Genomic DNA, 27,384 nt, shown 5'->3' with positions numbered 1-27,384 from the left:
AAGACCAACCCGTGAGTCTGGGCTTTCCAACACTAGCCCATCAACCCCATGAGACTTGAAGAATTCTCTGTTCTTCTTTGAAGGAAGTTGATAAATAGAATGTTCTTCTTCCTGTGTAAATAAGTATGGGAACAAATGAGGTTAGGAACTGCACTTTTGTTATATGTTTATGTAAACCTGATCCCGCTGTTGTGATGGCGAAGTACAACTGCGATATTCTTTTTGGTCGAATTATTCACCCAGTAACTTGAGTGCAAGTGAGGCACAAGTTCTCAGTTAGAGAATCAATTAGTGGAGCATATGGAAATACCAACGTTATAGAAGGAATTTCATTTGTTAACTTATATATATATACACACAAAATACAAAGTCAAGACATTTTTGACAAGTGTTTTTTATTATTAAACCAAAAAAAACAGAAGGCATGTGTTGCATATTAAAGTAACGGAATCTGTTGGCATAGTGTCTCATCGGAGACTAATTTATGAAACAAGGTCAATACATTTAAATTGATCATGTATAATATAAAATGACTTTATCATACACGCAGCGTTAACTGTGATAACACCAGTATTTCACTTCGATTAGAACAATTTCCAAAGATAATGGAGACGACTCCTGCGAAGGGCTGTCTAGGCATGTTTCTTCAGGTCACTGGGGACACTGAGTGAGTGTGTTTGAGTGGGGTGTCCCCTGTTTTTGTTATGTTCTGAAGTACAGAGGGATGCTTCACAGGAATAAATAGTATATTTACTGTGTGTAATCTGCTCTGTGGGCACATGGGTGGACGAAAGCCACTGGCACACAGGGAGAACTGCAGTTCCCTGTTGATCACGCTCTGCAGACTCTTGTGCACACATACCAGTCACTACAGTGATCACAGTGATCTGCTGCTCCCTGACACTAACTCACAATCAGCTATCACAATATCGGAGTCTAATCTTGCTACCTTGTGTCCTGATCAAAGCAGAATTTGTCTACGGCTAACTGAGAAATAAAGTAAATATTAAAAATAAAGTAAGTAAAGTAAAAATAAAGAGTGAGTAGATATACAAGTGTCTCCTGTTGCTATAGCTCTAGTGACCATAATACTCAAGAGGAAGTGCATTTAAAACAGAAAACAGGAGGCACTTGTATAAGAAGTGCTCCCTTTACACCAAGGGAGGCAGGAGTGTGGAACCAGTTGCCCAGCCCTGCTGCCGAAGCAGTCTTTTAGGAAACGGATGGACAAGATTTTCAGAACAATCAATGAAGAGAGAGTGCATTTAAAACGGAGAACAGGAGGCGCTTTTCACTCCACGCGTCCTGGGAGTCTGGAACAAGCTGTTCTGAGACGGGTGGATGAGATCCTGATCAATAATGGGGAGACAGGCCCCTCCTCTGTATCCAGTCGTGAGTCTCCACTGCACTAACCCTGGAGCTGACTGACGCACCTGTCTGTTCTGTCTCCCACACACACACACCTTGAGTTTCACGATTAAGGTTGCTCGTCAACACGTCTGCAGTCCCGCCCTTTACACCTGGTTTAGAACTAACTTCTTGAACCAAATGGCTGCAGCCGTGCCGACAGATACCCGTGAGTATTTTTGATCTTTAGGCTGACTGCTGTCTAGCTTCAGGAGGATACTGACATTGATGGATATTACTGATTATTTCAATAATTTCATAATTATATTTAGTTCAATAATAATACACGGAAGCCCTGCGAGACTTAAAATGGAGGACACGCACGAGTTTTACTTTCGGTTATAAAAAAATATTAGGCCGTTGTGTTATTGACAGTAAAAGAAATGCTTTCAGATTTGTCTGCATAAAAGTATTTTTTGAAATCTCCAAATCTGACTCTCGCTGAATTCGAGTTGATCGCTTTTGCAACTATTTAAAGCGCGTTTCAGGAAAGTGAGAAGATGACAGCACGTCGGCCCCGCTGGCCAACGAGCTGAACTTGTAAAAACAGGAGTTTGAAATGTCGGGGTCTCTGCTGCTCTGCGAGGCGCGCGAGTCGAGAGCTGAGGCGGGTCCGAGGGGGTGCGCGCGAGGGCGGCAGCCGGACCGGCAGCCGAGGCGCGTGTGTAAGAGCGCGGGGAGTCGAACCCGGGTCATGAGCAGGGCGACAGCACCAGGACACTGACACCGGTCAGAGCGGCCGCTTGCATCGTGCACAGAGAGAAACGGCAGATCTAAAAACAGTTTATGGTGTGTTATTGACGTTTAAAGTTGGGCCAGTTTTAAAAGAAGAAGATCACTTTATTGGCATAAACAATTTCTTGCATTAGGAATTTGTCTTTTCACAGACCCCAACTTGCTCACCGTGAGACACACAGACAGGGAGAGAAGCTGGGGGTCAGAGCGCAGGGTCAGACATTTATACAGCACCCCTGAGCTGTTGGGGTTAAGGGCCTTGCTCAGGGGCCCAACGGAGTAGGATACCTCTGCCGGCCTCGGGATTTGAACCGGCAACCTTCCAGCCACAGAGCCACCGCTCCGCCCTATATAGTAAAATTACTATATAGTGTTTGAAACTTCTGGGGAAAATATTTAATGTTTTATTGCATAATTTTGGGAAAATTAGTACATTATGAACACGTGGTAGCAGGGTTGTCACACAATACCTACATTACTGGGCAGTGCAGTCGATTTGCGCCTGTGGCTGGAAGGTTGCCGGTTCAAATCCCATGGCCAGTAGAGGAATCCTACTCCGTTGGGCCCCTGAGCAAGGCCCTTCACCCCAACTGCTCCAGGGGTGCTGTACAATGGCTGACCCTGCGCTCTGACCCCCAGCTTCTCTCCCTCTCTGTGTCTCATGGAGAGCAAGCTGGGGTCTGGGAAAAGACACATTCCTAATGCAAGAAATTGTATAGGGCCAATAAAGTGATCTGATCTGATCTTATTGTGAGCTGAGGCTCAGTTGTGAGCAGTGCAGTCGGCTGCACACTCGGTCTGGCTGGAGGGTAGGTGTGAGTGTCCTCACGGGGGGGACGAGTGGGGTCCCATGAGGTACAAACTGGACACCTCCCTGCAGCTGAAGCAAGCAGAGGCCACTGTGTGCAGATTCTGAGCGCTGGGCACTGTGAGCAACACTGACCCCACAGCTCCAGCTGGGCACTGTGAGCAACACCGACCCCACAGCTCCAGCTGGGCACTGTGAGCAACACTGACCCCACAGCTCCAGCTGGGCACCGTGAGCAACACTGACCCCACAGCTCCAGCTGGGCACTGTGAGCAACACTGACCCCACAGCTCCAGCTGGGCACTGTGAGCAACACTGACCCCACAGCTCCAGCTGGGCACTGTGAGCAACACTGACCCCACAGCTCCAGCTGGGCACTGTGAGCAACACCGACCCCACAGCTCCAGCTGGGCACTGTGTCACAGCTCACCTGATCACTGTCTGTCACTATCCACTATCAGCTAATAATCAGACACAGCTGACATTTTTCTCCCTTGATATGGCAGCAATGTGCTTCTGGAGAAACTCACTGTATTTGAAAGGACATTTCTTAAAGTTAAATGAACTGGGAAAGAGAGAGATGTCTTGGAGGAGGTGTTTTGCAAATTATACAGAGCATTTTCAAATTATGAAAACACAACATCTTCCTGTTTTGTTGAGTCTGAGTGATTGTTTACAGAACGATGTTTCTGCTGGGGACACATGTGACCTGTCTTTAATATGAGGTGTTTGTCCTTTTTATCAGCAGAGAAGGGTGAAGAGACTGAAGAGTCTGGGCTGAGGAGGAGAAACAGTATGGATAACCACCCAGACAGTGAGTACAGAGATCACATCACAGGACAGCACAGCCAGAGGGATCTGTATTGCAGTGATATTAACTCCCAGTCCCATAGGGATCAGATCACATCGCAGGACAGCACAGCCAGAGGGACCTGTACTGCAGGGATATTAACTCCCAGTCCCATAGGGATCAGATCACATCACAGGACAGCACAGCCAGAGGGATCTGTACTGCAGGGATATTAACTCCCAGTCCCATAGGGATCAGATCACATCACAGGACAGCACAGCCAGAGGGATCTGAACTGCAGGGATATGCCTCTAAAAATCTTGAGTTCAGTAGTGAAATCATGTGTCACAATTTGAGAAAAAAATATTCATTTTTTCTGCAACATCAGTGTGTGCTTCTCCACCTGTGCTGATGCTGCTGTCTCACCATTAATCTGATAGCCTTCCACACACCTATACTCCTCTCAATCTATCACCATTGACCTGATAGCCTTCCACACACCTGTACTCCTCTCAATCTATCACCATTGACCTGATAGCCTTCCTCACACCTATACTCCTTTCATCCTCACCTTTGTCTTTCAGCCTTCACTGAGCCCCCTCGATCCCTCTTTTGGTGTTCTTTTACACCTCCCTACTGAGAACATTCCCGTGGGGAAGAAATGATTTTTGTTCCTGTTTAGAGCTGAATTCAGTGATTTTGACAACAGTCATGGTTTGTTATAAGGGAGTACAGTGCAAGATTTCAGAGGTATAACAGTATTGTCACACAAGGTTATGTGAGTAGTAGCTGTATCAGTTTGTGGAGCTCAGATCTTGACTGTTTAAACATGTCCGGTCAGTGCACTCCTAGCAGTGCTGCAGTGGCTGTACAGAGTCCTCTGTCCACACGGTTCGGCTCTCCCTCTCCTCAGGGCAGCTCTGTAGGTGGGAACCGAACACCACACACTGTGGGCAGAGGAGCCCAGAGGCACCTGAGCACTGGATTTGTAAGCCTTCTTCACTGATGAGGATGATGTGGTGATTGTTGTAGTGTACAGTGGTGACAATCCCCTGTGATGATATTGGGATCGTCAGGGAAGCTGTGAAAATGCTGTACTGTGTGGGTGATTGTCTCTGCTGCTCTAATCGCGTTGGCCTTTGGAGGAATATAGACCCCAGTTACAACAGTGTGAGGGAGCTGTAGAGAGGTAATAGGGCTCACAAAGCCTTTCTCTCTCATCAACAGTGTTGCTCCAGTGTTTGTTTCGGTGCAAGCAGACGCCTCTGGCACACTGCTTACCGGTCTCACGGGCATCTCGGTCCACTTGGTAGACCACAGTATGAACCATACAGGGCAGATCTGCCAGAGCTGAAATAATACAGGAGGCAAAATAACAAATATGTTTTCTTTCAGTACAAGATCAAGTAACCAGTCGCCAAAGAAGAAACAGCAAAGAAAAGCCTCCAGACTGTGAGTAGAATCCACAGAACTACTGTTGATGTGTCAACATACAAGTGTCACCAGATCTGTACTGCAGGGATATTAACTCCCAGTCCCATAGGGATCAGATCACATCACAGGACAGCACAGCCAGAGGGATCTGTACTGAAGGGGTATTAACTCCCAGTCCCATAGGGATCAGATCACATCACAGGACAGCACAGCCAGAGGGATCTGTACTGCAGGGATATTAACTCCCAGTCCCATAGGGATCAGATCACATCACATCACAGGACAGCACAGCCAGAGGGGTCTGTACTGCAGGGATATTAACTCCCAGTCCCATAGGGATCAGATCACATCACAGGACAGCACAGCCAGAGGGATCTGAACTGCGGGGATATTAACTCCCAGTCCCATAGGGATCAGATCACATCACAGGACAGCACAGCCAGAGGGATCTGTACTGCAGGGATATTAACTCCCAGTCCCATAGGGATCAGATCACATCACAGGACAGCACAGCCAGAGGGGTCTGTACTGCAGGGATATTAACTCCCAGTCCCATAGGGATCAGATCACATCACAGGACAGCACAGCCAGAGGGATCTGAACTGCAGGGATATGCCTCTAAAGATCTTGAGTTCAGTAGTGAAATCATGTGTCAAAATTTGAGAAAAAAAGATTCATTTTTTCTGCAACATCAGTGTGTGATTCTCCACCTGTGCTGATACTCCTGTCTCACCATTAACCTATTAGCCTTCCACACACCTGTACTCCTCTCAATCTATCACCATTGACCTGATAGCCTTCCACACACCTATACTCCTCTCAATCTATCACCATTGACCTGATAGCCTTCCACACACCTGTACTCCTTTCATCCTCACCTTTGTCTTTCAGCCTTCACTGAGCCCCCTCGATCCCTCTTTTGGTGTTCTTTTACACCTCCCTACTGAGAACATTCCCGTGGGGAAGAAATGATTTTTGTTCCTGTTTAGAGCTGAATTCAGTGATTTTGACACCTGTTGTTTGTTATAAGGGAGTACAGTGTGAGATTTCAGAGGCATAACAGTATTGTCACACAAGGTTATGTGAGTAGTAGCTGTATCAGTTTGTGGAGCTCAGATCTTGACTGTTTAAACATGTCCGGTCAGTGCGCTCCTAGCAGTGCTGCAGGATGTACAGAGTCCTCTGTCCACACGGTTCGGCTCTCCCTCTCCTCAGGGCAGCTCTGTAGGTGGGAACCGAACACCCCACACTGTGGGCAGAGGAACCCAGAGGTGCCTGAGCACTGGATTTGTAAGCATTCTTCACTGATGAGGATGGTGAAGTGATTGTTGTAGTGTACAGTGGTGACAATCCCCTGTGATGATATTGGGATCGTCAGGGAAGCTGTGAAAATGCTGTACTGTGTGGGTGATTGTCTCTGCTGCTCTAATCGTGTTGGCCTTTGGAGGAATATAGACCAGTTACAACAGTGTGAGGAAGCTGTAGAGAGGTAATAGGGCTCACAAAGCCTTTCTCTCTCATCAACAGTGTTGCTCCAGTGTTTTTTCGGTGCAAGCAGACGCCTCTGGCACACTGCTTACTGATCTCATGGGCATCTCGGTCCACTTCGTAGACCACAGTATGAACCATACAGGGCAGATCTGCCAGAGCTGAAATAATACAGGAGGCAAAATAACAAATATGTTTTCTTTCAGTACAAGAACAAGATCAAGAAACCAGACGCCAAAGAAGAAACAGCAAAGATGAGCCTCCAGACGGTGAGTAGAATCCACAGAACTACTGTTGATGTGTCAACATACAAGTGTCACCAGATCTGTACTGCAGGGATATTAACTCCCAGTCCCATAGGGATCAGATCACATCACAGGACAGCACAGCCAGAGGGATCTGTACTGCAGGGATATTAACTCCCAGTCCCATAGGGATCAGATCACATCACAGGACAGCACAGCCAGAGGGATCTGTACTGCAGGGATATTAACTCACAGTCCCATAGGGATCAGATCACATCACAGGACAGCACAGCCAGAGGGATCTGTACTGCAGGGATATTAACTCACAGTCCCATAGGGATCAGATCACATCACAGGACAGCACAGCAGAGGGATCTGTACTGCAGGGATATTAACTCACAGTCCCATAGGGATCAGATCACATCACAGGACAGCACAGCAGAGGGATCTGTACTGCAGGGATATTAACTCCCAGTCCCACAGGGATCAGATCACATCACAGGACAGCACAGCCAGAGGGATCTGTACTGCAGGGATATTAACTCACAGTCCCATAGGGATCAGATCACATCACAGGACAGCACAGCCAGAGGGATCTGTACTGCAGGGATATTAACTCACAGTCCCATAGGGATCAGATCACATCACAGACAGCACAGCCAGAGGGACCTGTACTGCAGGGATATTAACTCCCAGTCCCATAGGGATCAGATCACATCACAGGACAGCACAGCCAGAGGGATCTGTACTGTAGGGATATTAACTCACAGTCTCAAAGGGATCAGATCACATCACAGGACAGCACAGCCAGAGGGATCTGTACTGCAGGGATATTAACTCACAGTCCCATAGGGATCAGATCACATCACAGGACAGCACAGCCAGAGGGATCTGCACTGCAGGGATATTAACTCACAGTCCCATAGGGATCAGATCACATCACATTACAGGACAGCACAGCCAGAGGGATCTGTACTGCAGGGATATTAACTCACAGTCCCATAGGGATCAGATCACATCACAGGACAGCACAGCCAGAGGGATCTGTACTGCAGGGATATTAACTCACAGTCCCATAGGGATCAGATCACATCACAGGACAGCACAGCAGAGGGATCTGTACTGCAGGGATATTAACTCCCAGTCCCATAGGGATCACATCACATCACAGGACAGCACAGCCAGAGGGATCTGTACTGCAGGGATATTAACTCACAGTCCCATAGGGATCAGATCACATCACAGGACAGCACAGCAGAGGGACCTGTACTGCAGGGATATTAACTCACAGTCCCATAGGGTTCAGATCACATCACAGGACAGCACAGCCAGAGGGATCTGTACTGCAGGGATATTAACTCACAGTCCCGTTGTGACCTCCTGTGTTCCTAGTTAGTGCATCTGTCTCATCCTCGTTAGTGTGCTGAGCTGGCGTGAGTTCACAGTAAGGGGTTCGACCTGCACAACCTGAGCCTTTCAGCCCAGTCAGGTTACCCACGAGCCTCCACGCACCCATGAGCCTCCATCAGCAGTGCCCATCGATCTATAATCTGACACTTCAGGTAATTTGCACATTTTTTCCTTTTCTCCAGGTGTTGAACATGTTGTGAAAGTGAAATATAAAACTATGACAAAGTACATGAAGCTGGTGAAAGATGCTGGCAGCTTTTCATACCAGAGCTTCATTTCTGATGGTGAGATATTTACATTTTCAATCATCTTGTTTACATGTTAACAATCCCAGGTGAAAAAAACATGTTTCATTGGGAACAAATGAGAAGAAACTTCAGAGTTTCTTTTCTTTTAACGTGAAATGAGGGCAGCAGGGTGGCACAGTGTTCAGTATTGCTGGGTCGCAGTGCTGGGGTCCTGTGTTCAACTCTGGACCTGGGGTGCTGTCTGTGTGGAGTCTGCATGCTCTGCCTGTGTTCATGTGGCTTCCTCCCACAGTCCAAAGACATACTTTACTGGCAGGTTAACTGGCTTCAGGTTAAATGTTAAATTGGCCCTGATGTGACAGTGAGTGTGTGTGTCTGTCCTGTGATGGACTTGTGTCCTGTCCAGGGTGTGTGAGTGTGTGTGTCCTGTGATGGACTGTCCAGGGTGTGTGAGTGTGTGTGTGTGCCCTGTGATGGACTGTCCAGGGTGTGTGAGTGTGTGTGTGTGCCCTGTGATGGACTGTCCAGGGTGTGTGAGTGTGTGTGTGTGCCCTGTGATGGACTGTCCAGGGTGTGTGAGTGTGTGTGTGTGCCCTGTGATGGACTGTCCAGGGTGTGTGAGTGTGTGTCCTGTGATGGACTGTCCAGGGTGTGTGAGTGTGTGTGTGTGCCCTGTGATGGACTGTCCAGGGTGTGTGAGTGTGTGTGTCCTGTGATGGACTGTCCAGGGTGTGTGAGTGTGTGTCCTGTGATGGACTCTCCAGGGTGTGTGAGTGTGTGTGTGTGCCCTGTGATGGACTGTCCAGGGTGTGTGAGTGTGTGTGTGTGCCCTGTGATGGACTGTCCAGGGTGTGTGAGTGTGTGTGCCCTGTGATGGACTGTCCAGGGTGTGTGAGTGTGTGTGTCCTGTGATGGACTGTCCAGGGTGTGTGAGTATGTGTCCTGTGATGGACTGTCCAGGGTGTGTGAGTGTGTGTGTCCTGTGATGGACTGTCCAGGGTGTGTGAGTGTGTGTTTGTGCCCTGTGATGGACTGTCCAGGGTGTGTGAGTGTGTGTTTGTGCCCTGTGATGGACTGTCCAGGGTGTGTGAGTGTGTGTTTGTGCCCTGTGATGGACTGTCCAGGGTGTGTGAGTGTGTGTTTGTGCCCTGTGATGGACTGTCCAGGGTGTGTGAGTGTGTGTGTGTGCCCTGTGATGGACTGTCCAGGGTGTGTGAGTGTGTGTGTCCTGTGATGGACTGTCCAGGGTGTGTGAGTGTGTGTCCTGTGATGGACTGTCCAGGGTGTGTGAGTGTGTGTGTGTGCCCTGTGATGGACTGTCCAGGGTGTGTGAGTGTGTGTGTCCTGTGATGGACTGTCCAGGGTGTGTGTGTGTGCCCTGTGATGGACTGTCCAGGGTGTGTGAGTGTGTGTTTGTGCCCTGTGATGGACTGTCCAGGGTGTGTGAGTGTGTGTGTCCTGTGATGGACTGTCCAGGGTGTGTGAGTGTGTGTGTCCTGTGATGGACTGTCCAGGGTGTACCTGCCTTGTGCCTGTTGCTTGGTGGGATGGACTCTGGCTGCCCTGTGACCCTGAATTGGAAGAAGTGGTTAGAAATTGGATGGATGAATGTATGTTTTTTATACTCGGTATGTATGGAATGAACATGTGACAGATCTCTCTTCTTCAGTCCTACAGAAATTCTCCTTGGCTCCAGGCACTCAGGTGAAAGTGACAGATGACACAGGGACAGAAATTGATGAAGACGTCTTCTCTTGTGTGCTGACTAACAACCCACAGCCGGTACTGGTCGTTTGTGAAAAGGTGCTGTTTAAGGTAAGAACACCACTAGGAAAGCAGTTTATTTTGGCATAATTTATAAAGTCTGTTGTCACTTTACAAATTGCTTTTGGTACTATAGTCCTTCATATTGTAACGCAACGGGGGCTCAGGCGGACGCCCTTGCCGCATTAGGTCAGCCCCCCACCGTCGGGGGCTCGAACCCAGGACTCCCGCGTCGCTCAGCGGAGACCCAGCCCGGTGAGCCAAAGAGAGATCTCTCTACAGCCCAGTAGCTGTAGTCCTGCTATCACAGGGAAGGGCGGTGACGTCACCGCTCTGGTACGCCGGCTCTTACACAGTGCCTGTCGGCCATAAGCGTTACAATATGTATATTTTATCTGCTCACTTTGTTCACAATGCTATTACTCCAACACCGGGGAAGGAGATCAGTGCTGCACCAGCCCTTTGAGAGAGAACTGTGGTGCGACACTGAAAATATTCCCTACTGCTGCCTCTTCCTGAGACTGCAGTGGACAGAAGCTGGATGACAAAATTGATAACGTACAGTAGGTCTAACATGGACTGGAACCCGTACCGTGGTGTGAACAGGAGTATTAAGAAGAGTAGAATTAACCTGTTGAGGGGCTTTTATAAAGGAGTATACGATCTGCTGAGAAGGGTAGGCCATCCACTTACACACTCGAGAAGGATAGCAGTCAGACAGGAGACTCAGTTAAAGGTTATGGCCCAATCGGGTCATTCTAGCACTGGTGGTGTAGGTGAGGGCTTACTGGTAAAGCCCTAGTTACCTTTCTTTAATTACAGTTATGAAATAACTGAATTGTACTCACACTTTAATAACAAATGACAAAGCTAATGACAACCCAGCTCTGAGGCTCCTGCAGTGACAACTAGCCAGCGTCTCACTGACGGCCTCATGCTCGTCAGTGAGAAAGCACACTGGCTTGGCGTCACCTGTACAGACTGATTAGGAGAGATTACAGTGGTGCACTTCCCTTCAAGCAGACGTCCTGAATCAAGCTACTGAAGTTTACTGCTGAATCATCGAGGGCAGCAGGAACAGGGCCTTCATTCTTCAAGCTCTTAGCTATCACAGCTATTCACATAATTAGAATCTGCAATAGCTTAATGTGGCTGATGCTATGGCCCGGTTGAGTCAATTGGAAAAAAAAATGAAACTTAATTTGGCGGTGCCTCCACCAGAAACAACTGTGCCTCATGTGAACAGTTTCCACCATGAGGACACTCACACATATCCTGAATCAAGAGCAAGTGTTCTCTGGATTCGATTGAACAGCTAAAAACTGAAGTCAGATAATCACAGTGTAGATATTATTATATGACATCAAGTACGCAAGTAATTCCGAGATAATTTGATATCTTGTAATCATGAAATAATCTGTGATATTAATTTACCTTGGAATTACAAGGTAATCAATTCTCGCATACTGTATGCAATCACACGATAGTAAATTTTACTGTTTCACTGAATAAAAGAAATACTCTAGTAATGGTGGGTTTTAAAGTTTTCATTATCTGGATTAAGAATATCAGGATACACTCTATAATTGTAAATTAAAGGAAGTAGATGGACCCTATGCAGGTAAACACATAACACAGAAGCCGATAACGGGGTGATCAGTAATCATAGTCAGAAGAGAAGGCAAAGAGATCCAAAGGCCAGAAAAAGCAACAGATCATCAATATCCAGAACAAGCTCCAGGAGTCGGGGTCAAGTAGACAAGCCAAAGGTCCAGAAACAAGGAAGCAGTCTGGTTACGAGATGACTCTGACAAGAAGCTCACAGAGTACAACCCGACACTGAGGAAACGGACAGCTGGGTTTAAATAGGCTAAAGGGGAGGCCTGCTTGACCTTCGCCTCCCTGGAGTGAAGTAGGCTGTTACTGTATAGGTGCCCTCTGGTGGTTGGAAGCCGGTACTGTAACACTAACTCTAAACTGCATGATTTTCAGTCACCTCTTGCAAGCTTGCACTCCTCAGCACACTCCAGTTCGCAGATCAAATAACACGCATATGAAGTCACAGTGAGGGCGGTAAAACTCAGACCATTTAATTGGTAAATTCACATTTTCCAGCACGGCCCTCTGGATACAGCTCTGCAGACTGCCTGACAGGTTGGCACTGCTAAGCCACTGTTTACAAAGCTTTGGAAACAGATGGATAAAGAGACCTGTAGATTTCCCCAGAGCTTTTCTCTCTTTTCTTCACAATTTCTTTCATTAGAACAACAGGACTCCAGTGTCCTTAAGGGTCCTGATAACAGTAGAGAGTCGACATGGGGTTGAGCCATGAGCTTCTCACACTGGAAGGCAGTGTGAGTGTTTGAGAATCTGAGTATAAAACTGTCCTTTTCTAGCTGTGTGCTTGCTGCTCAGGGTTGTGTAGTTTGGGGTGTGATGTGTAAAAGGTGAAGTATTATTCCTGCACAATTCAGGCAGTGTCCTGGGGGAGCGACAGTCTGGGGTGTCAGGTGAGAGCTGGCCAGGCTCTGTTATCTGTGTCTTCAGTGTCGGAGTGGAAAACAGCCTCAGGACCAGTTTTCTCTCAGTGTCACAGTGCTGTGTGTCTGTTAGCACTTCCAGTGTCAGTCAGGTTTAGGATGTTACAGGAGCCTCCAGTGAACCAGCTCCTGCTCTGGATACAGCTGCTCACACTACCTGACAGGTCAGAGTTGGTCAGATTTTGATTTTCATCCTCTGGGAAAATAATTCCCATCAGCCCTATTGTAATCCCGAGCTTTCTCGTGTCTCTTTATTAGTGTTCAGTCTCTGATGCTATATAATGAACACTGTAATGCGTCATTGAGACAGAGTCTATATTACAACACAGTGAGTACTTGTCACTAGTATGAGGACGTAGAGACCAGTGTGCACAACCAGTCCACTGGACACACAGTGAGCACTGGTCACTATGAGGACATACAGACCAGTGTGTTAAACCAGTTCACTGGACACACAGTGAGCACTGGTCACTATGAGGACATGCAGACCAGTGTGTTAAACCAGTCCACTGTGTGTTTCTGCACTTCTGGCCTTATTCATTATTCATTCATTAACCTGTATTTCTCTCTCTCTCTTTCACAGGATCCTGCTCTGTCCACCCTGCAGAAGCTGGTAAGTACTGTTGACATGAGTGTTGTGCTGTCCTGTCCCTGTGTGATGTGTGATATTATTAGTATTAAACACTGAGGTACAGATGTGTAAAACTGTACTTTTAAAGCTGTGTGCTTGCTGGTCAGGGTTGTGTAGTTTGGGGTGTGATGTGTAAAAGGTGAAGTATTATTCCTGCACAATTCAGGCAGTGTCCTGGGGGAGCGACAGTCTGGGGTGTCAGGTGAGAGCTGGCCAGGCTCTGTTATCTTTGTCTTCAGTGTCGGAGTGGAAAACAGCCTCAGGACCAGTTTTCTCTCAGTGTCACAGTGCTGTGTGTCTGTTAGCACTTCCAGTGTCAGTCAGGTTTAGGATGTTACAGGAGCCTCCAGTAAACCAGCTCCTGCTCTGGATACAGCTGCTCAGACTCCCTGACAGGCTGGTGTTGTCAGACCTTATTTTCAGCGTTTAACAAAAGATGTTAAAGAGCTCCACAGATTCCCCCAGACTTCTTCTCTCTGACTGTTTTTTTCCTGTGCATACAGGACTCCTTTCATCCAAGAGCTCTTAAAACAGCAGACAAGGAGCTGTGCTTGCCATGCTTTTTATCAGCTAAGAGAGTGAAATTGCTCTGTCTCATCTCACAGGAAATGGGCTAATGATTCCCACCTGTCTGCTGGGAAATTTACTTTCTGTTTGGGAACAGAGCAGAGCAATCTACAGAATTTATGAAATGGCATTATACTATGTTTCTGTACATTTCTGCTCTTCTTTTCATTAGTAATATTTGTAATTGTGAGCTGTTTTAATTGAGACATGATCATCTAGTAGTCGTCTAGTTTGTGATTCTAGGAAGAAGAAGCCATTGTCTTGATGGTCACTCATTCAGAAAGAGAGAGGAGCTGCTGCCCTGAGCTCAGTCCCTGGTCCTATATAATCCCCACTCCACTGTGTCATCAGGACAGAGGGAGTCTCTACAGTAGAACACACAGACGTGGTCCAGTTGGGTTGTGCTCTAACCTGTATTTCTCTCTCTCTCTTTCACATGGTCCTGCTCTGTCCACCCTGCAGTTTGCTGTAAGTACTGTTGACATGAGTGCTGTGCTGTCCTGTCCCTGTGTGATGTGTGATATTATTAGTATTAAACACTGAGGTCCAGATGTGTAAAACTGTACTTTTCTAGCTGTGTGCTTGCTGCTCAGGGTTGTGTAGTTTGGGGTGTGATGTGTAAAAGGTGAAGTATTATTCCTGCACAGTTCAGGCAGTGTCCTGGGGGAGTGACAGTCTGGGGTGTCAGGTGAGAGCTGGCCAGGCTCTGTTATCTGTGTCTTCAGTGTCGGAGTGCGAAACAGCTTCAGTTTTATTAGTTTCCTTATAAGGCAAACAAATAAACTATTTCAAAGTTTCTGTCAAAGAACCTACAATTTTCTTTGGATGGGATGATACCATGTGTTCTCTACACTCCTGCACTTATTTGTTAGTCATTCTATGCTGTTGTGATTTGGAGGTGATGGGCAGTGTTCTAGCCTGTGATTCTGTTCTGAAACAGTAGACCTAGAGCTGTTCTTGCCACGACTTGTTTACTCTAAGTGTAATTACTAACAGCTGAGCCCCCTGATACAGGCAGTTGGCTAAGGATTCTTCCCTTCCCTGCTGGGAAATGTAGTTTCTTCATGGGAACAGGGAGGAATAACCTACAAAATTCATGAGTAAGGATTGTACTAGGTACAGGCTAAGGTCAGTGTCTTTTTGCTCTTGAGCCCTTATTGATCTGCAATTCTGATTTGTTAGAATGAAGAGGTGATCAGTTCTGATCATGCTGCTGTGATTACACCAAGAAGGAGCCATTGTCTTGATGGTCACTCATTCAGTAAGAGAGAGGAGCTGCTGCCCTGAGCTCAGTCCCTGGTCCTATATAATCCCCACTCCACTGTGTCATCAGGACAGAGGGAGTCTCTACAGTAGAACACACAGACGTGGTCCAGTTGGGTTGTGCTCTAACCTGTATTTCTCACTCTCTCTTTCACATGGTCCTGCTCTGTCCACCCTGCAGAGATCTGTAAGTACTGTTGTTATGAGTGTTGTGCTGTCCTGTCCCTGTGTGATGTGTGATATGTGAATGAACAGAAAGCTGCTTTTTCTAACCAAGATACAGTCCCAGCAAAGTTCTTCTTTCATCATACAAAGTAGCGTACCGAGTAGCACAATGCAAAAATCTCATACTGCTGGAGTACCAAGGAATAAGCACCAGAGCTCTGTGAGTTCTGCTTCCCTTTGCAATATCCTGCCTCTGTGAGGCTGGGTTTTCAGCACCTGCGGTTTCAAACCCAAGTTCAGATCAAGAGTCAATGTTGAGAAGGAGATGCGTGTTGCCATTTCAAAAATACTACCCAGTATTTGTGGTGAATTATGTTGACATCATTTATTAAACAAGCCCACCTACCCATTAAGAGGCACAAACAAAAAGACATTGTATTACTCCCCCTTTTGTAAAAACATGCATGTTAAATTTGTATGTTTCTAAGTCATTTTATTTGCATTTTCCAAAGGTGTTGACTATTTTTTAAAAGTCATTATTAACCAAAAAGGATTTTGGTTTTGAAAATGGTTAAAAAAAACCCCAAAATTGGATCAAGTTTGTTTTTATTTTGACCCATCATTTCCTTTTCAGATTTATAGTGTTTTGTAAAATATCGCACTGCCATAGAGCTTATTTTTGAGATGGGAGGCATGTGGAAAATTTGACAGGTCATGGGAGGGACCGACCCAAGAATTTTGGGAACCCCTGCTTTCCCAGTTTGATTCACCAGTCGGAGTGGGTCAATCGTCCCTGCGCCAACATGAGCGGATTGAACAAGCAGCACGTTGGCAGGGAATGCAGAGTGTTCAAGAAAGAATAGACTGCAAGAGACTGTTTCACAGAGGTTGGAGCAAAGGCTGTGTGTTTAGTTTGTAAGCAACGTTTCGCAGTGTTCAAAGAATACAATCTCAGTTGGCATTTTTCTGCCAAACATGCTAACTCTGATGGCAATCTGTCTTGCGAGGAGCGGGCTGATAGAGCTTCCCAACCAGCCGCTGGTTTACAGGCTCAGCAACATCTCTTTTTCCACCCTTCTACTATCCAAGAGGCCAGCGCAGAGGCACGCTACCTGCCTGCATGTGAGATTGCTAAACAAAGCAAGCCGCTCTCTGAAAGGGAACTTTTGCAGGAGTGTATGATAGAAACTGTAGATATTCTTTGTCCAGAGAGCAAGAGCAATTTTGAGAAAATAAGTTTATCTCGTAGAACAGTGACCCGTCGGGTCAAGGTAAGACTTGGCTTGTGAGATGAACGTCAAGTCTTATTCAATTTTTATTTTTTTCTTTAAAATATTTTTTTCTCTCAGGTTATCATTAACCTTGAACTAATAAGCCTATATTGTATTTTAAACTTATATAGGGCATAGGCTATCTGTAACAGCAGCCTGAAGTGGCCCTCTATACAGCTTCAGAATTTGATGTGGCCCTTAGGCCAAATAAGTTTGCCCACCCCTGATCTAGACCATCCCTGAGGAACAGCTTCATGACACAGTAATTCTGAGCTGTTCAGATTGTGCAGAGATCCATTATCTTCACAGTGTAACACAGTGATCATAGCAAGAAGGAGCCATTGTCTTGATGGTCACTCATTCAGAAAGAGAGAAGAGCTGCTGACCTGAGCTCAGTCCCTATATAATCCCCACTCCACTGTGTCATCAGGACAGAGGGAGTCTCTACAGTAGAACACACAGACGTGGTCCAGTTGGGTTGTGCTCTAACCTGTATTTCTCTCTCTCTCTCTTTCACATGGTCCTGCTCTGTCCACCCTGCAGTCTGATGTAAGTACTGTGTCTTCAGTGTCGGAGTGGGAAACAGCTTCAGTTTTATTACTTTCCTTATAAGGCAAACAAATAACAATTTTTTTTATTTGAGGAGCTCAGATGCAGCCATTCAAAATAAAAGCCCATACTGCACGAATCTATCTGCAGATCAGCACAGAAAACCGCAGTACGTGATTGGCTGGCCAAAATGACCGACAGGTGGCACTCGTGGTGCAGTAGTTGTTAGTGAAACGATTGGTTCATTTAATTTCTTTACTGTGAGTGTTTAATTCTGCTTAATATTGAATATCAACATGGAATTTTACAACTAAAGGGAAATTTTGGTAGCTGAGCATAAAAAGAAGAGGAGCATAACGTGTCTGAAGGTCATAAACGATATTAATTTAGAAATATAAACATATTATGTAACCTGTATATGGCTGGTATTGGTAGTTTAAATATAAAATACACACCAGTATTCCACTTTCTTCATAAAGATTTTAAGCATCAAAGTCTTTCATTCCATTTCTTACTGTGGTTATTTTGGAAACGTTTTTTGTGTGCTCCTTCTGACTAAGTTTATATACTTTATAAAAAGTAAAATAGTAAATATTATGTATACTATATTAACATTTTTTAGTTTTTTTATATATTATGACATATTCAGTGTTAAGTGATATTAATAATGAAATAACTTGAATTAGCAAAAGTAAATACTTGTGATCAGTTTAGAATCTTTGTGTAAGCTGTAAGTTTTTTAAGCTTTTTAATTAAACATTTTAAGCACTTTAATTTTGTAAGCGCAACACGCATTTCGTACAGATACAGTACAGTCACGTGCTCCTGTATTCCCATGGTGTGAAGCAGGTGGCTGAGAGAACAGCGCACCACCCACTGAGCTCAGTCAGAGAAGAGGCGGCGCCGTAAGGAGACTGTTCTGCAGCCTGCAGTGTTTATGGCACTGAGTGCGTCCGCCTTTAAAACTTCATAATGGAATGTAAATAATTTCTTTAACTTGAAATCTTTAAATTATCCATTCATCGTTAAACAAAGCAGGGGCTTCTTGTACTTTCTAATGACTTTACACATGGAAAGATTATACATTTTAATCATTTTTCATTTAAAAAATAAATTTGAGAAAAGTTTCATCTACACAAATATCACAGACTATTTTGATTAGATTTCTGACTGTTATGTCAATATTTTATATACATCTAAATAACATCAGGTGTCAGGTGCATAAACTATTAGTAATCAATAATTAGTATTAAAATTTGCAGTGTGATAAATTGTTGCACTTCTTCCACATCTTGTAAAAACACTAAGTTCAAATATACGTTCAATTTGACTTTCAGAAAATAAGTAAAATACATACTTATAAAATAAAAAATGAAGGTAAACTATCATTTAAAATTAAGACAGGGTTCAGTTGTTTTCTGTCTCTCCGTACTCTCTCTCAGCCCTTGCGATTTGGGGACAGAATGGTTAAAAATGGGAACAGGTGAGGCAGCACAGGGAAGGGGAGGGGGGAGGCGTCTTCCCACCTCTATGACTAAAGAAGGTGTCAAAGAGGAATGGTTTGAGCGACATACAGAGCCGAAAACGCTTGGTGCGGTCTTCTCCGCTTTAAAGCTACACTCCTTGAGGAACAATTTTCCCCTTGAACATTTGCCCACCAGCTAACACGCAGAAGTAAACTGAATACAAAATGTACTTGCAAGAATAGCGATTACAAACATGTAAAAAAACATACTTGCTTTATATTGTTATACTGTTCAGTGTATTAAAACACTCTATGGGCACTACCCTGTGAGTAACGCTGCCCACTAAACCTCTTTCCCCAAATATGTCATGGAGGCAAGGTCACGTAGCTGATTCAGAACTGGATACAACTTTATCTTGCCCCGTGAAAACAAAAATTCAGACATTTGTCAACATATTTCCTACAATTATCCATCTCAGTAATCATGCTGTGTTAAGCTCACTGCGCCCTGTTGCTCACTCCATTTTCAAACTGGATATTTGGGTATGCAAGAAACAAAGTAATTCTCTGATTGGGCTTTGAACTGCCTGGTGCAGCGCACTACATGACAGTCCATGACAGTCCATTGCCTATTACCACTATAAAGACAATAATATAAAAAAAACGAACGTCAAATGTTTCCAAAATGTCCCCTTGTGATATTTTAGCTGCTTAGTTACACGACTCCATAATAATATTACTATCAAGAGGTATTACATTAGTACAGCCTTTTTTTTAAATAACAGCAAGAGCTGTTCTTACCATGTCTTCTTAGAAAAGGATAAAACTTAATATCTTTTTATGAAGTACGGTATATAAGCTTTATAATGTTATTACAAGAATGTTAAAGCCACACGAGTGGTTAAAAGTGCTTAAAATTGTAACAATGTCGAATGCTCTCGTTGAGAAGGGCCCCTTTTTTGCAAAATGTTTCCACGTAATCACGGGTGAGTTAAACTGATGCAGATGTTTACAAAGAAAGTGGACAACGGTAATTCTTTCAGCTAACACCCCGTCCAAGGTCATTCATTATTAATATTATTAATAATATCTTCTGTGTCGCATTAGAATTGGAACAGTTTAACAAGTGTAAGAGGCAATACACAACGTGTCTGCTCTAGAACTCTTCAGTCTACAGAATAATTTCTGCAGAGCCACACAACCTCGTCTCAACATAGTAAACAACAGTCACTGGTTTACTTGAAGGTGTAACACGTCTTCACTCTCATGGTACGGTTTCAACATACTGTATTGATAAGCTGTTCTCCATTACCACTGTAAGAACAATATTAGTAAAAAAAAAAGAATGACAAAATGTTTCCAAAATGCCCTAAATATGTTTCAAAAATATTTTAGATGCTTAGTTACACAACTCCATATTAATATTACTATCAAGTGGTGTTAAATCACTACAACTTGTACTTGCAACAGTAACAGTACATATTCTTAGAAAAGGATAAAACGTTATAACGTTTTATGAAGTACAGTATATACACTTAATAATGTTAGAACAAGCACGTTAAAACCAGAACCCACTTCAAGTTACTAAGTTAAAGACTTTGATGCATGAAATATTAATATTGAATTAAATTATTTATGCAGAAGGTGGAAGATTGCTCAGTGGGACAAAAGTACACAATCTTGCTTTTATAAAATATACTGACTTTTTAATGTTTAACATGCTGTGATACACAGTTTAAAATGATTCAGAGTCTAAACAGTATACAACTTCAATTCTGAATTGGAAAAAGATTGTCCCCCAGCAGTGACCGGGATTGGAAACCAGGCGTTTTCTAGCGACAACTCAAATGCGAGTTTGAGGGAGGAGGGTTTTGTGGTGGCTCTATGGCTCAGGATCTGCGCCTGTGGCTGGAAGGTTGCTGGTTCAAATCCCGCAGCTGGCAGAGGAATCCTACTCCGTTGGGCCCCTGAGCAAGGCCCTTCACCCCAACTGACCCTGTGCTCTGACCCCCAGCTTCTCTCCCTGTCTGTGTGTCTCATGGAGAGCAAGCTGGGGTCTGGGAAAAGACAAATTCCTAATGCAAGAAACTGTAAAGGGTTAATAAAGTGATGTTGTTATCATTATTATTATTATTATAAATGCTGTACATGAAATGCTCAGCTTTGTTACCTCCACCAGTTGGTTTTACAAGGTACTTCTGGAAACTATTATCCTTTTTCAAAAAACATGCGGTATGATGTGGTGAGCTGCGTTATATCCACCACGTTTTAACACAACATTCCTCACTCATTTTGAATGTCTGGATCTGTATACAGAAAGAGAGATTGAAAAAGTTATGGAGTAGTACACAAGGTTTCCTGAGAAACAGGGCATTTCAGACGGAAGTCCTTCATCAGCTGTGCAACTTCAGAAGCATTTTACTTATATATATTATAACACATAGTTAACAGCTATTATAGTGTTACAAATGGGGGCTACGAAACTGGTAAAGATCCGGAATTGACCGAGCGGTTTAGTCAATCAGTGAAATTATTATTTAAAACCCCCAGACTTGTAAATAATGTCTATCCCCGAGCGGCTGGTATTACTACAGGCACCTGAATTCTTTGTTCTCTGGCACAGCTTTGTTGAGAAGGGTTATAATTCAGGCACACATAGTTAAACAAATACTTACTACCGTAAACTACACAAGACACAAAACATACGACACACAAAGTTATATTGTTACAAATGGGCACATGTGGTTGGACAGATGGTTCTAAAACAATGACACAAAACACAACAAAACATGCTACTTTATATACAGTATTTACAAACAAGGCATTTCAGAGGCCTAACGTTCTGGTCACCCAGAAGACCCCAGACTGTTACTAAGCACTAATCTCTTAATATGCCTACTAACGCTTAGGGGTTCATGCAGGACAAAGGACAAGCGGAGACGAAGTAGGCACACAAGCACCAGCTTTTTATTCTCCTTTTCAAGAACACCAGCCACAGAATTTCCACACACATCAGGAGACTGACGAACATGTACACGGGTTTAGGGTGGTAACTCTTTCACAGACTCTACACACGCCCTTATGGGGCACTAAGATTCCAAGGGCGCTGTAGCTAACACAGGTCTTTTTACATGAGCAGGGTCAGCTGCTGGTCATCTTGCAGACCCTCGACTGCCCCTGGCTACAGCTCCCAGCCTGCTTTGTGGTACCTCATTGACTAGGTGCACTTCCTCCTCACCACTGGGAAGGGCACTACAATATTATAATAGCTCTTATCCACGCAGAAAAGGCCTAGTAGTGATTAATATATGCGGCGTGTCAGACTTTTAGCAGTGGTTGAGACCCATTTGATAAAAAGATTGGACACCCCTGCTCTACAGTAGAACACACAGACGTGGTCCAGTTGGGTTGTGCTCTAACCTGTATTTCTCTCTCTCTCTCTTTCACATGGTCCTGCTCTGTCAATTCCTGCACAATTCAGGCAGTGTCCTGGGGGAGCGACAGTCTGGGGTGTCAGGTGAGAGCTGGCCAGGCTCTGTTATCTGTGTCTTCAGTGTCGGAGTGGAAAACAGCCTCAGGACCAGTTTTCTCTCAGTGTCACAGTGCTGTGTGTCTGTTAGCACTTCCAGTGTCAGTCAGGTTTAGGATGTTACAGGAGCCTCCAGTGAACCAGCTCCTGCTCTGGATACAGCTGCTCAGACTCCCTGACAGGCTGGTGTTGTCAGACCTTATTTTCAGGGTTTGACAAAAGATGTTAAAGAGCTCCACAGATTCCCCCAGACTTTTTCTCTCTGACTGTTTTTTTCCTGTGCATACAGGACTCCTTTCATCCAAGGGCTCTTAAAACAGCAGACAAGGAGCTGTGCTTGCCATGCTTTTTATCAGCTAAGAGAGTGAAATTGCTGAAGTTCTGTCTCATCTCACAGGAAATGGGCTAATGATTCCCACCTGTCTGCTGGGAAATTTACTTTCTGTTTGGGAACAGAGCAGAGCAATCTACAAAATTTATGAAATGGCATTATACTATGTTTCTGTACATTTCTGCTCTTCTTTCATTAGTAATATTTGTAATTGTGAGCTGTTTTAATTGAGACGTGATCATCTAGTAGTCGTCTAGTTTGTGATTCTAGGAAGAAGAAGCCATTGTCTTGATGGTCACTCATTCAGAAAGAGAGAGGAGCTGCTGACCTGAGCTCAGTCCCTGGTCCTATATAATCCCCACTCCACTGTGTCATCAGGACAGAGGGAGTCTCTACAGTAGAACACACAGACGTGGTCCAGTTGGGTTGTGCTCTAACCTGTATTTCTCTCTCTCTCTCTTTCACATGGTCCTGCTATGTCCACCCTGCAGTTGGAGGTAAGTACTGTTGACATGAGTGTTGTGCTGTCCTGTCCCTGTGTGATGTGTGATATTATTAGTATTAAACACTGAGGCACAGATGTGTAAAACTGTCCTTTTCTAGCTGTGTGCTTGCTGCTCAGGGTTGTGTAGTTTGGGGTGTGATGTGTAAAAGGTGAAGTATTATTCCTGCACAATTCAGGCAGTGTCCTGGGGGAGCGACAGTCTGTATATAGAAAGAGAGGTTGGAACAGTTATGGAGTAGTACACAAGGTTTCCTGAGAAACTGGATGTTTCGGATGGATGTCCTTCATCAGATGTGCGACTTCAGAAGCACTTTGCTTATATATATATACGTAAAACATGGTTAATAGCTATGATAGTGTTTAAAATGGGGGCTACGAAACTGGTAAAGATCCGGAATTGACCGAGCGGTTTAGTCAATCGGTAAATTATGATTTATAACCCCCAGACTTGTAAATAATTTCTATCCCCGAGCGGCTGGTATTACTACAGGCACCTGAATTCTTTGTTCTCTGGCACAGCTTTGTTGAGAAGGGTTATAATTCAGGCACACAGAGTTAAACAAATACTTACTACCATAAACTACACAAGACACAAAACATACAACACACAAAGTTATATTGTTACAAATGGGCACATGTGGTTGGACAGATAGTTCTAAACCAATGACACAACACACAAGAAAACATCCTACTTTATATACAGTATTTACAAACAAGGCATTTCAGAGGCCTAACGTTCTGGTCACCCAGAAGACCCCAGACTGTTACTAAGCACTAATCTCTTAATATGCCTACTAACTCTTAGGGGTTCATGCAGGACAAAGGACAAGCGGAGACGAAGTAGGCACACAAGCACCGGCTTTTTATTCTCCTTTTCAAGAACACCAGCCACAGAATTTCCACACACATCAGGAGACTGACGAAAATGTACACGGGTTTAGGGTGGTAACTCTTTCACAGACTCTACACACGCCCTTATGGGGCACTAAGATTCCAAGGGCGCTGTAGCTAACACAGGTCTTTTTACATGAGCAGGGTCAGCTGCTGGTCATCTTGCAGACCCTCGACTGCCCCTGGCTACAGCTCCCAGCCTGCTTTGTGGTACCTCATTGACTAGGTGCACTTCCTCCTCACCACTGGGAAGGGCACTACAATATTATAATAGCTCTTATCCACGCAGAAAAGGCCTAGTAGTGATTAATATATGCGGCGTGTCAGACTTTTACCAGTGGTTGAGACCCATTTGATAAAAAGATTGGACACCCCTGCTCTACAGTAGAACACACAGACGTGGTCCAGTTGGGTTGTGCTCTAACCTGTATATCTCTCTCTCTCTCTTTCACATGGTCCTGCTCTGTCAATTCCTGCACAATTCAGGCAGTGTCCTGGGGGAGCGACAGTCTGGGGTGTCAGGTGAGAGCTGGCCAGGCTCTGTTATCTGTGTCTTCAGTGTCGGAGTGGAAAACAGCCTCAGGACCAGTTTTCTCTCAGTGTCACAGTGCTGTGTGTCTGTTAGCACTTCCAGTGTCAGTCAGGTTTAGGATGTTACAGGAGCCTCCAGTGAACCAGCTCCTGCTCTGGATACAACTGCTCAGACTCCCTGACAGGCTGGTGTTGTCAGACCTTATTTTCAGCGTTTAACAAAAGATGTTAAAGAGCTCCACAGATTCCCCCAGACTTTTTCTCTCTGACTGTTTTTTTCCTGTGCATACAGGACTCCTTTCATCCAAGGGCTCTTAAAACAGCAGACAAGGAGCTGTGCTTGCCATGCTTTTTATCAGCTAAGAGAGTGAAATTGCTGAAGTTCTGTCTCATCTCACAGGAAATGGGCTAATGATTCCCACCTGTCTGCTGGGAAATTTACTTTCTGTTTGGGAACAGAGCAGAGCAATCTACAAAATTTATGAAATGGCATTATACTATGTTTCTGTACATTTCTGCTCTTCTTTCATTAGTAATATTTGTAATTGTGAGCTGTTTTAATTGAGACGTGATCATCTAGTAGTCGTCTAGTTTGTGATTCTAGGAAGAAGAAGCCATTGTCTTGATGGTCACTCATTCAGAAAGAGAGAGGAGCTGCTGACCTGAGCTCAGTCCCTGGTCCTATATAATCCCCACTCCACTGTGTCATCAGGACAGAGGGAGTCTCTACAGTAGAACACACAGACGTGGTCCAGTTGGGTTGTGCTCTAACCTGTATTTCTCTCTCTCTCTTTCACATGGTCCTGCTATGTCCACCCTGCAGGAGCAGGTAAGTCCTGTTGACATGAGTGTTGTGCTGTCCTGTCCCTGTGTGATGTGTGATATTATTAGTATTAAACACTGAGGCACAGATGTGTGAAACTGTACTTTTCTAGCTGTGTGCTTGCTGCTCAGGGTTGTGTAGTTTGGGATGTGATGTGTAAAAGGTAAAGTATTATTCCTGCACAATTCAGCCAGTGTCCTGGGGGAGCGACAGTCTGTATATAGAAAGAGAGGTTGGAACAGTTATGGAGTAGTACACAAGGTTTCCTGAGAAACTGGACGTTTCGGACGGATGTCCTTCATCAGATGTGCGACTTCAGAAGCACTTTGCTTATATATATATACGTAAAACATGGTTAATAGCTATGATAGTGTTTAAAATGGGGGCTACGAAACTGGTAAAGATCTGGAATTGACCGAGTGGTTTAGTCAATCAGTGAAATTATGATTTATAACCCCCAGACTTGTAAATAATTTCTATCCCCGAGCGGCTGGTATTACTACAGGCACCTGAATTCTTTGTTCTCTGGCACAGCTTTGTTGAGAAGGGTTATAATTCAGGCACACAGAGTTAAACAAATACTTACTACCATAAACTACACAAGACACAAAACATACAACACACCAAGTTATATTGTTACAAATGGGCACATGTGGTTGGACAGATAGTTCTAAACCAATGACACAACACACAAGAAAACATCCTACTTATATACAGTATTTACAAACAAGGCATTTCAGAGGCCTAACGTTCTGGTCACCCAGAAGACCCCAGACTGTTACTAAGCACTAATCTCTTAATATGCCTACTAACGCTTAGGGGTTCATGCAGGACAAAGGACAAGCGGAGACGAAGTAGGCACACAAGCACCGGCTTTTTATTCTCCTTTTCAAGAACACCAGCCACAGAATTTCCACACACATCAGGAGACTGACGAACATGTACACGGGTTTAGGGTGGTAACTCTTTCACAGACTCTACACACGCCCTTATGGGGCACTAAGATTCCAAGGGCGCTGTAGCTAACACAGGTCTTTTTACATGAGCAGGGTCAGCTGCTGGTCATCTTGCAGACCCTCGACTGCCCCTGGCTACAGCTCCCAGCCTGCTTTGTGGTACCTCATTGACTAGGTGCACTTCCTCCTCACCACTGGGAAGGGCACTACAATATTATAATAGCTCTTATCCACGCAGATAAGGCCTAGTAGTGATTAATATATGCGGCGTGTCAGACTTTTAGCAGTGGTTGAGACCCATTTGATAAAAAGATTGGACACCCCTGCTCTACAGTAGAACACACAGACGTGGTCCAGTTGGGTTGTGCTCTAACCTGTATTTCTCTCTCTCTCTCTTTCACATGGTCCTGCTCTGTCAATTCCTGCACAATTCAGGCAGTGTCCTGGGGGAGCGACAGTCTGGGGTGTCAGGTGAGAGCTGGCCAGGCTCTGTTATCTGTGTCTTCAGTGTCGCAGTGGAAAACAGCCTCAGGACCAGTTTTCTCTCAGTGTCACAGTGCTGTGTGTCTGTTAGCACTTCCAGTGTCAGTCAGGTTTAGGATGTTACAGGAGCCTCCAGTGAACCAGCTCCTGCTCTGGATACAACTGCTCAGACTCCCTGACAGGCTGGTGTTGCCAGACTTTATTTTCAGGGTTTGACAAAAGCTGTTAAAGAGCTCCACAGATTCCCCCAGACTTTTTCTCTCTGACTGTTTTTTTCCTGTGCATACAGGACTCCTTTCATCCAAGGGCTCTTAAAACAGCAGACAAGGAGCTGTGCTTGCCATGTTTTTTATCAGCTAAGAGAGTGAAATTGCTGAAGTTCTGTCTCATCTCACAGGAAATGGGCTAATGATTCCCACCTGTCTGCTGGGAAATTTACTTTCTGTTTGGGAACAGAGCAGAGCAATCTACAAAATTTATGAAATGGCATTATACTATGTTTCTGTACATTTCTGCTCTTCTTTCATTAGTAATATTTGTAATTGTGAGCTGTTT

At 44.7% G+C, this 27,384-nt stretch overlaps 1 long non-coding RNA gene across 5 annotated transcripts; it reads left to right on the top strand.

Moving 5' to 3' along the window:
* The first annotated feature begins 1,507 nt into the window (after positions 1 to 1,507).
* On the top strand, positions 1,508 to 10,400 carry LOC148648603 (uncharacterized). 5 transcript variants are annotated; one of them, XR_015926523.1, is made up of 6 exons: positions 1,508 to 1,576; positions 3,696 to 3,764; positions 5,136 to 5,192; positions 6,869 to 6,931; positions 8,500 to 8,601; positions 10,235 to 10,400. It is a non-coding gene; the product is annotated as an uncharacterized LOC148648603 (long non-coding RNA). The 5 variants fall into 5 exon arrangements; XR_015926524.1 differs by having other exon boundaries at positions 1,515 to 1,576; positions 3,699 to 3,764; XR_015926525.1 differs by lacking the exon at positions 5,136 to 5,192 and having other exon boundaries at positions 1,528 to 1,576.
* Positions 10,401 to 27,384: the final 16,984 nt, after the last annotated feature.

The sequence above is a fragment of the Lepisosteus platostomus genome, chromosome 14 (assembly GCF_059453375.1).
Source record: "Lepisosteus platostomus isolate fLepPlt1 chromosome 14, fLepPlt1.hap1, whole genome shotgun sequence".
Taxonomy (NCBI): domain Eukaryota; kingdom Metazoa; phylum Chordata; class Actinopteri; order Semionotiformes; family Lepisosteidae; genus Lepisosteus; species Lepisosteus platostomus.
This window is presented reverse-complemented; position numbering and strand designations above follow the sequence as displayed.